The sequence below is a fragment of the Papaver somniferum genome, chromosome 11 (genome assembly GCF_003573695.1).
Source record: "Papaver somniferum cultivar HN1 chromosome 11, ASM357369v1, whole genome shotgun sequence".
Classification (NCBI taxonomy): Eukaryota; Viridiplantae; Streptophyta; class Magnoliopsida; order Ranunculales; family Papaveraceae; genus Papaver; species Papaver somniferum.
The window spans coordinates 108,619,433-108,634,203 of record NC_039368.1 but is presented as its reverse complement, the minus strand read 5'-3'; the positions used below and the strand labels follow the sequence as shown (position 1 = coordinate 108,634,203).

The following is a 14,771-nucleotide window of genomic DNA, read 5'->3' as shown; positions in this document are numbered from 1 at the left end:
ATATGTATGGACTAACTCCGAAACACTTTCTAGAGAATCAACTAGACAGTCAGACTCAATCTAGGTAAAAGTATCTCAAGGAGTTAATATCTCTCACTTGGTTTGATTTACTCAAGCTAATAGAAATCAGAGAGTCTTAATCAAACACAAGAAATAACTTGGACGGTACCAAAGACCAATGTCCAAGGATCAATCAATGATAATCAAACAACCAAAGTTTTTATTATACTTATTGATGATCTAACGCACAACCTGTATTACTTCTAGTATATAAACAAATATAAAGGGGAAAAGAAATGACACGGACACCAGATGTTTTGTTAACGAGGAAACCGCAAATCCAGAAAAACCCCGGGACCTTGTCCAGATTGAATACACACTGTATTAATCCTCTACAGTCACTAGCCTACTCCAAGCTAGCTTCGGACTGGACTGTAGTTGAACCCCAATCAATCTCCCACTGATTCAAGGTACAGTTGCACTCCCTACGCCTCTGATCCCAGCATGATACTACACACTTGACTCCCTTAGATGATCTCACCCACAACTAAGAGTTGCTACGACCCAAAATCGCAGGCTTTTACAATAAACAAATCTGTCCCACACAGACAAGTCTATCAAAGGATCTATCTGTCTCCGACAGAAAAACCCTAAAGTTTTTATTCCATCTTTTGATAATAATCAAGGTGAACATGAACCAACTGATAATCTGGTATTATATTCCCGAAGAACATCCTAGATAAATCAATCACCTCACAACAATCTTAATCGTATGGTAGCGAAACAAGATGTTTCAGAATCACAAACGACGAGACGAAGATGTTTGTGATTACTTTTTATATCTTGCCTATCGGAGATGTTAAATATCAATTCAATCAATATGATTGTACTCGTACGATAGAAGATGCAAGATCAGATCACACAACTATAATAAAAGTAGTATCGGCCTGGCTTCACAATCTCAATGAAGTGTTTAAGTCGTTAGCCTGGTTTTAGAAGAAGAAAACCAAAGGTTAAAGAAGAACTGAATCTAGCACACAAATTAGTATCACACGTAAGGTTTGGGGATTAGTTTTGAAGTTTTGCTAGATGTCCCCTTATATAGTCTTTAAAATCAGGGTTTCGCCTTGGGCACGAAGCAAACACTATCCACCGTTAGATGAAAACCTGATTTAGATTCAAGCTAATATTTCTCAACCGTTAGACCAAAAACCTTAGCTTATTATACACAAATGAATATGCACACTTCTAGGTTTTTTAACCGTACCCAAACGTGTACATTGTTGGTTCAACAATAGTTAACCAAAAGTTTAGCCACATGAGCATTTCATACCAACCATATTCTTCTTCACCATAACTATTTCAATTGACTCAAATGAACTATTAGTTATTTGTTTAATTGCAAGGAAATCTCATGTACTACACAAGACAAAATTGAAGCAAAGATGATTTGATTCACATGAATCGGTTCATGAAATTTATAACCACGGTTTGCAATTGCATTCCTTAGTCTTTATAAGTTTAATTCAGAAATCATCTTTAGATATATAACCTTCATAAGTTCGCAGACTAGGTTCGCGAACTTAAGCTATTGGACAGAGTTTACAAACTCCAGTAGAAATTCTCGGGATAAGAAGTTTGCCGTTTCGCGGACTGGATTCGCGGACTTGGATCACGCAAGTAGTTTGTCAACTTCAGCAGAAATACTCGGGTTTGAGAACTTCAACAGTTCGCGGACCGAGTTCGCGGGCTTGACTACAAGCCATTCCAGTATAGGACTTATGCACATATGTGTTTCCACAAAAATACTTATGTCCATATTGGTTATGTAATCTAAACTCTTATTCCAATCATTGAAACATTCTTGGAGGACATTATATAGTTGTTACACCATTTCTCGTCAAAGCAATTTTCAAAGTGATTGAAACATATCATGACTTTCATCACTAGGTAAAGATAAACACGGTCGAAGCGAAACGCTTACCGACATATATTTCGAGATATAGATAGGTGATGTATACTCGGCTCGAAATACCAAATGTGTATAATCTAAGTCTATATATATAGCATGCGACTTTTATGTCAAGAAGTAGTAGATAAAATAGATAGACTTTTGAGTAACAGATAAGTTCAAGTCTTCAAATACCTTTTTGTCGAGAAGCTCCACCGGTTCCTTGAGTAGTTCTTCTGTTTGTATGATGAATTGCTATGAAGTCCTTGAGCTCAACTGCACTTATTATCCTAGTCCGAGACTTAGATATAATAGACTAGAAATCAAGACTTATAGTTTTGATCACTAACATTGAAAAACATGCTTGAGATAGCAATGCATGCGAGTTTGACCGAGAAGAGCTCTAACATTAGGGATAAAAATCAGAGAGACGTCTGATGAATATAGTCTTAGTCAATTTCATTTTGTTGGAACTGTACTAAAGAAATTTAATCACGATGAGTCTAAACCTGCTTTTACTCCTTTTAATCTCACTTGTAACTTGATAAAGAACAAGGGTGGCGGTGTTTTATCAACCTTTGAGTATTTTTGCGTAATTAGTAGTCTTATGCAATTGATTAATTACATAAGACCTGGTATTGCTTACGTTGTATGTAGTTTTAGCAGGTACTCTTTCAACCCTGGGAAGGATCACTTGAATTCTCTCAACCGAGTACTTGAGAGGCACTTAAAACTTTTGCTTAAGTTTTGGAAGAATCTTGCTTTGCTGAAAGGGTGTTGTCATTCTAATTGGATATATTACTTAGAGGAGTCAAAATCCGCAAGTGGGTACATCTTCATGCTTGAAGATGCGTCTGTGTCGTGAAAATTTTCCAAACAGACAAGTATAACTCGTTCCACTATGGATTTAGAGTTTGTAACCTTGAAAAATTTAGAGATGAGGAAGCTAAATGGCTAAGAGCTTTCTTGGAAGGGATTCCACTCTGGCCTATTCCCGTGCCATTGATCGCGATCCATTGTGACAGTCAAGCTGCCATTGGCTGCGTAACGAACAATATATATGATATAATTTTAAAGTGGTAAGTAAGGTTGTCGTTCACTTGGACTTGTGTAGACTCGATTTTAGACTCAAAAATAGAAAACACTAAAAATTAAGAAAATATATTCACAAAAGGTTATCACAATATCGTGAGGTACTGAGATTCAGGATTCCACCAAATTCCATTCATGTGACTCAAATAATAATTCCAATCAATTATAGTTCAAATAATAAAAATATGGACTCTTGTTCTTTGCCAAAAATAGATTTTTGAAAAGCAATGATTGTAAATCAAAAGCATGATGTATCAAAAATACATAGACCAAGCATACACCATCAAACGAAATCACACTCATTCAATAAAAATCATAAATCAATTAAATATCAGTGCAAATAGTCATAAAAGAATTATTAGAATTACCATATGCGTGAAATAGGGCTTCCTCCATCATCCCAGTGTTAGGGTTTAGCTTCTCATATCAAAAACAGGCTCAAAAGAATAAATCATGGCTCAAAAGTTGTTTTTATCGAAGAGATGATATGATTTCAGTGAATATGCAGGAAGTGTGGCTAACTGAAGATAAATGTGGTTGTTCAGCTGTTACAGAGAGAATACTGTAGCAGTGTTGCGAATTTGAGACGTTGTTCTTCGTTGCAACGCTTGTTCTTCAGCAGCAGCAGGAGCAGAGACAGGCTTCCTGTAATCTCTGATTCTCGCCTCCTGAGATCTCCTATCGACCCCAACCTATTGAAACCTCTTCTAGGGGACCTAATCATCCTATTTATACACAAAAGGGTCATTGAATATTTCCCAAATCGCATCAAAATTCCCTTTTTCCTTTCTTGGCAGTCACGACAATAATCGCTTCTATAAATTGTTTCACGCGTTTATGAGCTTTCCCACTTATATCAAACTCTTCCTTAGATATATATGTATGTTTGGAAAGAGTTTTAGGTCTTTATTTTCTCTGAATTTCCTAAAACAAGCTCACAGGGACCGTTTTCCTTATTCACCTCTATTTCTTTTTTTCCGGCCATTCTAGCCAATTTGGGTGCGATCCAAAGACTTCACCAGGCCTATTTAGTCCTAAGGAGTAAACCCAATCAATATCATCCCTTTAGTCTCCAAAAAACTCGATCAAAACTCTAACCCTAAATCTGCCCGTGAAAGCCTTGTTTTCCCGCCAATTTCTATTTCAAAAGAAGAAAAGGTGCCCTCTCCCTATCCAGTCTCGGTGTCCCTTTAGCACATGCCTAGAAATGGGTTACCCCTTATCCAAAGCGAGAATATGAATAGCAAATGTCCTCATAGGTGCCTTTAACAACTTTTCGAGCCAATTTCGCCGCAAAAGCTTATTTTCTCCAAAAACACCTACAAAGAGATAAAATACCAAAATAAGTACAAATATGGGTACTAACAATATACACAATAGAGATGAAAATAGACACATAAATGCGTCTATCAATATACAACGGTCTAGACATATACAAAGAAGGCAAAAGTGAAACAAATACTCTTTACTGTTACTATCTTGACTTCGTGAGGTCTAAAGATAATATTGTAGATCCTTTGACGAAAGGTTTATCTAGAGAGGTAGTTAGATCCACATCGAGGGGGGTGGAACTGAACCTCATAAAATAAATCACCATGAAGGATACTCAACCTTGTGAATGGAGCTCCAAGATCAAGGTCCAATGAGACAACTAGTTTATGGTGATATCGAGACATCACTATCTCTGTCCCTCCATGTGGTGTAACTATGTGATAGTGCTACCTGCATGAGATATGATGATCTATTGAGATCTTAATGGGTTACATGGATTTATTTAAAGAGATGTGTGGCAGGACACTCTTGATGTACTCACCTATGTGGATGTTGGAAGTGGCGCCGCTTCCTATGAGAATTTGAGCCGATTCCCTACAGACATTCATTAAAACCGGGATTTAGCCCACGACCAAAAAGGGCGCAACCGTAAGAGCTTGAAAGCTTTTGTTGGAGACATCAAGTGTGGTTGTTATTTATGGATTGCATTCACTGGTGGCGAATCAAGACATTGTGTTCACCGTTACAACAAGAAGTTTCGGTAACTTCTCACTAAGCTAAGGTTCAATCTTTACGACACCTTGGCCTAATTTAATGCCTTTTGTTTTCTCGTGTTCTATCTATATGTTTTATCATTCATGTGGGGGATTGTTGGAAAAAATCAGTTTTTTGTAAATAAATAAAACATGATGCTACTTTTTTTTTTGGTGGGACTATTCTCTTATCTCCCACATGCTTCATGGCACAACTTTTGCTTGGAATCTTGTCTGATTTATCTCCTTGTTTTGTGCATATGCATTTCACTATTTTTCCTACAAAATATTTTCACTCATGAGATTCTTGTCTTTGACAATTCCTATGTCTTGTTTTTAACGATAAAAACACTAAATAAAAAATACATCTACTCATTCTTTTGGAGACACATGCATGTATAGATTCTTTTCATTGTTAATAACATTTGAAAATTCTATAAGTTAAAGGGTCTTCAATTCATTAAAGAAGAGAGTTGAAGATGAACTTAACTCTTCTCCTTTTTTTTAAAAGAGAGAAAGAGAAAAACAAGAAAATTTTCTAGTGGAAATATAGGGAAGATAAAAGGCAGGGGAAAGTTTCTATTGAAAAACATCAACCGGTTACATGGAAAAATATCCTATATATATATATATATATATGTAGGAAGAAAACCCTAGATACTATATTGGTCCGCACACCCATGGGCTACAATCCCTACAACACTCCCCCTTGTGCGGTCCAGCATAACTTCACATGCAGTGCTTCACATACAGTGCTTCGAATGTAGTTCTTCAAATGTCGTTCTTTCCTTGATGACTTGTGCCTAAATCAATTGCCTCATTAAAACTTTGATAAGGAACAATCCATCAGGACAAAGCCCTGGTACAACTATTCACATGTAGTACTTCACATATTATCTCGTACTTTACATATAGTTCATCACATGCAATACGATCTTCAAAGACTGACGAGTCTAAGTTAATTGTCTCGTTAAAACTTCTCCAGGAAAACCCAAAGGTACAAAACCCGAACTAAAGAAAAGGATTACAATATTGAGCAAACTTAGAACATAATTTGACTTGAATATGTTGCCTCATTAAAACCTTGACAATGAAAACCCAGTGGGATAAAACCTTGACGAAGGGAAAAGAGTACAACATGATAGATGCAAGTAAAGGTGATCTGTTGCAGATGATCACTTTGCTCCGTTGAAGTTGACTAGTTGCTTCACAACTCTTAAGGCAGAAAATCCTCGTGGAAAAGAAAATAACCTTAGCTGGGAAATTACATTCCCCGTGTTTGTTGTTGTCTCATTAAAAACTTGCCGAGTAACAAAACCCTGTGGGAAAAAGCAACCTCGGTGGAGGAAAATAGTTCAACAGACCATTAGATGCTCCTCCTGATGCCAGAAAATTTTCATTAGTCTAATATAGTCAGAAGAAGTTTATCACACTTTACTTTAGTGACTTGAATGTTTATATGACCTTGTTGTTGATTCTATAAGTTACGTTGCTTTACAAACTATCGCGTTTCATCTCTTTGATTCAGATATTTTCAGTAATTTCAGCGTGATCTTTATGTCTTCAACGTTCAATATACTTGATATCTTTACTGTTGTCTCGCTAAAAACCTTGTCGAGTAACAAAACCCTTCGGGAAAAACTATTCTCGATCGAAGGGAAAAAGAGTACAACACGTCTTCAATTTCGTAGTAAAATATGTCGACATCATATCCTTGGATCCTCCCCCTGATGTCGGCATCTCCACCTGATTACTTTCAGATTTGTTCCAGACAGTGTCTTTAGTCATGTACTTTTCGAAACTGAATATCGGTAATGACCTAGAACATAGTCTACCATATCTCCCCTGATTACTTTCGAAGGAGAAGAGATTAATGTTCTTTCATAATCAACAACTTTTGAAGTGCACTTTTATTAGATGTCTTTGCAGGGATAAAACAAATTTATGTCAATGATTACTTTTAAATACATGATTACATTCACTATACCATTCCAATGACGTTGCATTGGCGCTAAGCTATTTCTAGCTGACAAGTTCACTGAGGATGTAACATTTGTCTGAGTACAATATGTCAAGTACAATAACGCGTATATTATACTTAAATGCATGTCCCGACACAACTTCGCCATCTTGCTTTAGACGAATTGGTCATTTATGTACATTTTAAACTCGACTAATCATCAGAGTGCTAGTAGAATGCATGTCCTTGTTAAATTTCCTGACAATGGACATATGCAAAATGGTGGAATAATATACCACAAGCTCGGTATTATTGTTTACAACATATATAATATCGAGATTTACCAGGATTTTCATCTCAAATTCAGATTTTAAATAACTTGTAAGATCTCTTATTCCATTAAGAGTACTTATCATGTCCATGCTGTCGACATAAATAGCTATAATTCTGAATCAAGAACTTATTTAATACGCATGGCACGAAACCTTACTTTTTTTATCCATTACCAATCAAATAGTCACTTAGACGGGCATACCACATCCGCCTGATTGTTTCAATCAATAAATGAATGTTTCAGTGTAACTGCAAACACACTCCGTGGTTTAGAGTCATTCGACTTTGGAAGAAAAAGGCTATCATGAACTTTTACAAATATATTTGATTCTAAATCTCCAGAGATATAACCACATCTACTATGTTTCAAGTTCTTTTGAAACTACCAAGCAAACTAATTAACTGAACATTATAACGTTCAAAAGAGTAAGTGATCCAGGGGTTTGTGAGAAACCTCGCGCCACAAGGTGATTCTTTATACTTTAAGACCTCATTCTTCTCACTACAGTTTGTGACAAATAACCACATATGTCCCACAGGCTTTACACTAGGTTGGTTAGCACTACCACACCAAATACCCGTATATTTGTCAAAGAACTAAGTTCTACCTGGATTGCGTAGGCCAAATATGCTATTTATTTGAAATTAATCAAAATAAATCATGGTTCGATCTCATTGTGCTCTACTTCTGGAGCAACTATTTATGAATTATATCATCATTGTGCACGCATGATCCTTCCATTGACTCATATGCATTCTCATAATCCGTCAGGATTTCATTGTTCTCTAGAATCATTTAAAACTTTGGAGAGTCCTCCGGTTTGATTCATGGACATATTCAGAGACAATCTTATGAGATGATTTCTGATGATATAAATAAGTTGTGCCTTACTCACCTACTTCCTTTCTAGGTGAGGATTTATTGAACCGGGTGGTCTCTCCAACTTTATTTATGGAGCCACGGCCTCAACCAGACTTCCACTGAGTGGGTTGCAACACCTTAGTCTATGGTGTATATATCGTATTGAGGATTTGTAACTTTGCAGGTAGGTTTGCAGCTGGCATGTGTGATCTCATCAGTTTAGCAACATCATTGTACATTCTGAAAATCGAATATTATTTATCACTTCACATTCACATTTATGGAGTACAAGAATCAATATGAAACACAGTGGGAACACACCACGAAAATTCTTGTCGTTCCCTTAGAAAATACTTTTTCTTATCTCCCCCTAACGACGGGAAGACTGTCTCATTAAAGTGATAACACGCAAATCTAACGGTAAGAGATCTCCTGCCAAAAGTTATAAAATGCGGATAATTGTTGGAAATTCATTTCCAACATAACTACTTAACAGTTTTGAAGACCCATCATAGTACGATGTGGACTCGTAATGACACATATATCGTGTAGCCAAAAATGCGTAAGAACACGAATATCAGGCTTAAATCCAGTTACCAGCTGGTACGCAGAAAAGGTTGACTAATATTGGGTTCTAAAAACGAATTAAGTAAGATGCGTGCAATAATGCATACCCCCAAATCAATAAAAGATAGGTTGGTACGCATAATTATGCGTCATTTGTAACCTGTGATGGTAGCCTCTGCGAGACCATTGGGCATAAGATGCTCTACATTATTCCTATTAAACATGCAATATTCATCAAGTACTTTTGATGTAAATTCTCTAGCATTAACAAGAGTGGTAAGCATTTGCACTTTTCATTGTGTAATATGTGCTAGGATTTTAACAAAAAATGAAAAGCATCGTTTTTTGTGTGCAATAACTTGAGTGGTCCGCATTCTGCATGGATATATGTTCACTAGTAACCCTTTATTTCTTTGAAGAATGAGTTATTTACCATTTGCATCTAAGTAAAACAGGATGGTCTCAATCGTGTTTTACTAAAGAAAAGACTTTGTAAGATGAGTGACGTGCTTTCTTACTCTAAAGTATAATGGGGATAGGCAGTGCAAATCTAGTAACTTTAGTAATCACTGATTGTGATAGATGTTGTAACTTCACATTCTAATAGTTTATTATCTTGTACACTCAAATGAAGTGATGCCCGTGTTAGTACTTTCAAAACTGAACATCGTATCAGAACTAATGTTCCTTATGGTTATGTCAAAGTCTTTATGAGGCCCAATTAGTTTACTATTGGGGTTAATATGGATTCAGTAATTCAAGTTCCGGTGAAAAACAATTCACTAGATTGACACAGTAATTTTCTATGAATATGCTTCATTCCTCATTCATTAGAAATAATTTATAGATGCAATAAACTTCATTCTCACAGTGAGTTTACAAAAAGGTAGGTAATAGTTCATGCATGAACACCCTTTGGTGTGATTAACCCTTAGTACATACAGAGATTAGATATTGAGTCTTGAGAGAATTAATAAGTGGTGTGGCCTTATTACGTAACAAAAATAGGATTCAATTCAATTACTTTACAACGAATATATGTTACGTTTCATCCAAATATATCTCAAGTGCTTTAGAGAATTTATGTCTCGTGGTTTCACTCCATAAGTGCAGACATTAGATCTAGTTCAACTGAATAAGATAGTCAATTGGCCAGACAAAGTTCTTGTTGCCATTAAAGTTGATGTGAAGATTGATTGGTATTATGATACACACATTACATTGTATATACCAACATCTATGAGCAGGTTCATTTCCAACTCTTGCATTTATGACAAGAGTTAGAGTTACATTTTAGCTTCGTACCATATTCAGTTGATACCTGGACTTTGGTGTCATTACTAGTGGCAAAAAAAAATACATCTTTGTCTCATGATATATATGTCCCATTTCACATGCTTTATATGAGTCGGTATGTCTAACCCTCATTACTTCGGAGTTCTTTTCATTTTCAATTTTGCTACATTTAGCATGATTTTAGAATATTCATTATCTCAACAGGCCAATAGAATCTCACTATACATGTCAACCACATACTTTGGTTGAACATATTACTAAAGATAGTTTCTTATATCACCTTTTGACTCATATCACCTTTTGTGAGTTCTTCCAAAAAAATTAGAATACATGTGATTTTATTTCCAACATATCTTTTGAAAATACCTACTCTTTAATAGTCCATCAAATGCATTACATCCCACAAAACATTCAAATTTAGGGAGAACATCTAAACCTCAGATGAATATACTGGAATCGTGTTGGTACAACCAATTGAACAATAAACAACATTCAACTATAGCCAATATTATATTCAAGAGAACTAGGAACATTAACCAAAATTATTAATGAAAGAGATCAATAGTCATAATTGAAATCGATCGTTTGTATAATATTGATTTATCTTGAGATTAGAAAAAAAATTATTCTAAAAACAAATAAATAAGCCCAATAAATATTACATTCGTTACATACCTCAAGCTTCGGTTCCCACCATATATAGACTGAACCGGAACGATATTGGTCGCGCACGGCCTGGAACCTAACACCCGGCCTGGAACCTAACACATGCTCTGGACAGGACCGGTTCGACTCGGCTGGATAGAACCGGTTCGACTCGGCCGGGTTGGACCAGATAGGAACGGGGAACGGGGAACGGACTTTCCTTCTTCCTGTTTCGGCAGACGCTCACATAATCAATCGCATATCATAATGAAAAATATTAATAAATTGAAAAATGTAATCCATAGTATGAGCAATATAAATATATTATATCATCAAAAGCGATTACCATTGATTATGGAATTTGCAAACGGATCAATCCCGCAACAGCATAAAATTATTTATAAATATAAACAATCCTAAAAGGTAATCACAATCACTGTTGATTATGGGATTTGCATACAAATTGATTACGGGATTTACACACATACATAATACGAGATCAAATCAGACCACCGATTCTAATAGACCAAATGTATAGCATAGTCATGGAAGAAAAACAAGGAAAGTCATGGAAGAAAAACAAGGAAAAAAAATATACTAGAGAAAGTAGATCCAAATTAGCTTATTTGTAGATAATGATTCCAATGACGCCAACAAGCCCAACATAGTATATTTGATTGATCCCTTAGGGATATGATAGCAACCAAAAGAAAAATGATAATATCAAAACCCATTGTGCGAGGTTAGAGTTCGTGCATAATAACATTTTGTAGTGGAAATATAGGGAAGATAAAAGGCAGGGGAAAGTTTATATTGAACAACATCAACCAGTTACATAGAACAATATCCTATATATACATGTAGGAAGAAAACCTTAGATATTATATTGGACCTCACACCCATGAACTACAAGCCCTACAACAGAAAACTATTTCTTCTTTTTGTTTTATCAAAAATCTAAGTTTTACTTCATGTTTTGAGAGAGAAATAACCCAAAATTAATTCATTTAATTTTAGTAGAAAAGTAAAGTAGGATAGAAAAAGAGAAAACATGTTTTCTTTTTCTATTTTTCTCCGAATTGTGTGTGTGTGTGAAACAAGGTGGTTTCAATGCCAAGTTCTTAGGGCGTTTTATTGTATGCTACAATAAGGAACGCTAACGATAGTTGTATCATGTAGGAAACTCGTCAAAAAAGATGTACCATCTCTCTGTTTAGAGGAATAGCAGGCGATATTATTTTTAAGACAGCGTATCTAATACATGCCTCTATCATTTTTGTTCCGCATGCTATTCGACATGATTCATTTATCAAGTTTCTGCAAATAAAGCTAAGTACATCTTGTTCTTATTCAATTTATTTTTCATTATCTTTGTTACTAAGCCAACAAAACATTCTTTAACTCATATAAGCTATAAGAAAATTAACCATAACCGTAGCTCTGTTGTTGTACGGTTGTACTTCTGCCAATAAAATTGGTGCACATATTGTAGAAAAGATTCTTTTATATTGGCCCGTCTCCTTATTCTATTGGCACGCGTTCGCAGTAGTTCATTTCCACTACGCCGAACTTAATTTATCAGTAAAACGCCTTTGGGTCATCTCCACTTGGGTCCCCTCTGCCATCATCTTGTATTTATGCGGTTTATAGTGTGGAATACCATAGCTCTGGCTTACATTTCTACCAGTGATGCATTCATTAAGTTAAATTGTTTTCTAATCATATTTGCTTAACTATGCTATGCCTATTATACTCGTTGGATCTAGGTGCAGGTAATTTATGATATGGAACAGTTTAAGCAAGAATTTCGAGAACACACTCACGAGGCACAACATTATGTACGGTAAGGTCATACTGTAGCTTAAGACATTCTTTTTATTGAGAAGTATAGTTGATAGTTGTTAGCTGCATAAATAGATAAGTTCATGTTATGTATGAAGAACTCATCTCTCTGTTTTGTTTTTCAGAAGTAATTTGATAATTTTTTTGTTAGTTGCTTTTTTGTTCTGATCATATGTCATGTTCTTAGATATAAAGTTCAGGTGCAAGACAGATGGAATTAAAGCAGGAAATGGATGCAGCTGTTGAGTTAAGAGTTACAGTAAGAGCCGGTGAGGACAATAAGGAGAGGATTGCAGTTGAAGCTACAAGATGGCAGTAGTGATCTGGTGCAGTTCTGGTGATACTGCAATATAGAGTTGAGTTGGTAGAATCAACTGAAAGAAGAGCTGAGAAGAATTAACACTGAAATGGGGATGGTGTTGCTGTTGCGGATAATAAGGAGAAGTGGATTGATATTGCAGCTGAAGTGCAGGCTGTGGATTGAGGTGGTACTGAGATGAAGATGTTGTTGTCACAGGATGAACATCCATTATGGCTGGAAGTGAAGCAGTGATGCACTATGATGGTGCAACACAGACTTTGGCCTTTGCAAATTGGCAGTTCGCCTGGCAATTCTCTCCACCCAGATGACTCAGTTAGCTGACTCAATTCCCTGACTCACCCGATGATGTCACTGAGTTGATTCATCTCGACTTGGTTTAACTTTGACCGGGTTGACTTGATTGTCCAGTGACCGGTTTGACTTTGTCCGGCATCTGAGTTATTTTCTGGTGCCTTTTTCCGGCATGTCGCGGCGATGGAACCAGTCTCCCGACGATAGATTTTTGGCAGATTTTGTTTTTTACATTATCGACTTAATACAATTTTGTTTTACAAATTAGAATTATGATAAAAAAAATTCTGAACAAATCTGAATCCGTGCAATCACGTAATGGTGTCGTTCCGTCAAGTTCTTCGGTCGGCCCCCTTCCACCGTGGCAAAGGTTGTAATAGTACGGTCCCTTTTTTGTATCATTTAAGTGATAAATTAACGTGGATTTGGTGTCTATGGTTAGTCTTTTTCACTTGACACAATTATCCCTCCCTTTTAGTCAAATTACTTATATACTATTTTTTAGGGGTATAATTGGAAGATAAACTTTAATATAACATACTTAAATCTGTGCCTTGGAATTTTACGAATTTTATCTCGTTGGAAAGGTATACATAAAGCTACTCAATGAGTGCAAACAACAATATCAAATTAGAGTTTTTACGAAGAATCGGGAGCTATTTATCATTTTAGGCACACAATTTTAGGAAATTAAACGTATATCCATTATGGAGACCACTATAAGGATACATAATACTTTATGTAGCCGTATTTTGGTTTATGCATCAACTAATTTTTCCGTTGTAACTAATGAAACAATGTACTCCCTCTGTTTCAAAAAAAGTGATATTTTTAATTCAGACACATTTCTCGAAAATTGAATGCATCTTCGTTATGGAAACCACCACAAATGATGCATAACACATCATGCAATAATATGTTGGTTTATGGATCGACTAATTTTCCGTTTTAGAAAAAGTGATACTTTTATATTCCGTTTTAGAAAAAGTGATACTTTCTCCATGTTTCAGAAAAATGGTATTTTCGCTCGGTTTCAGAGAAAATCACTTTTTCTAAAACGAAGTGAAAATATCACTATTTCTAAAACAAGACGAAAATATCAATTTTCTGAAAAGAGGAGAAAATAATCGTAGACAAACCCCATTTTCAGATTTTTTTCAGTCAGCCCTCTCACAGTGGCAGCAGTTACAGTCGTCCTAGTTTATAACCCATATAATATTGGGTTGGTGGAAGTTTTTACGAATCATAAGGGATGAGGCAAAAACTGGACCAATACAGACCAAGTTTACCCCCATGTGCAACAGTAGAGGTTATTGCTTGAATAGTTGGCTTCATAGCTGGTGCTCAGTATTCATGTGGGATCGTGATCCAATTTTATCCAATTTTATCCAATTTTTTGTTCTTTGCTGGCAAGAAGATAATTATTCTTCGAAACAACTATACATCCACTTTTCAAGAAAATGAAAATAAGATGACACATTCACTGCATCTGCTTAGTAATAAACTAGTAACAGATGACTCACTCGCATCTATTCTACTAACATAAGTTTCTTCCAGTAAGAATATGATATTGACAAACTGTAGGT

At 35.7% G+C, this 14,771-nt stretch overlaps 1 long non-coding RNA gene across 1 annotated transcript; it reads right to left on the bottom strand.

Moving 5' to 3' along the window:
* Positions 1-10,630: 10,630 nt before the first annotated feature.
* On the bottom strand, positions 10,631-11,321 carry LOC113321160. Its single transcript, XR_003346523.1, has 2 exons — positions 11,077-11,321; positions 10,631-10,957 (listed from the first exon to the last, which is right to left on the bottom strand). It is a non-coding gene; the product is annotated as an uncharacterized LOC113321160 (long non-coding RNA).
* Positions 11,322-14,771: the final 3,450 nt, after the last annotated feature.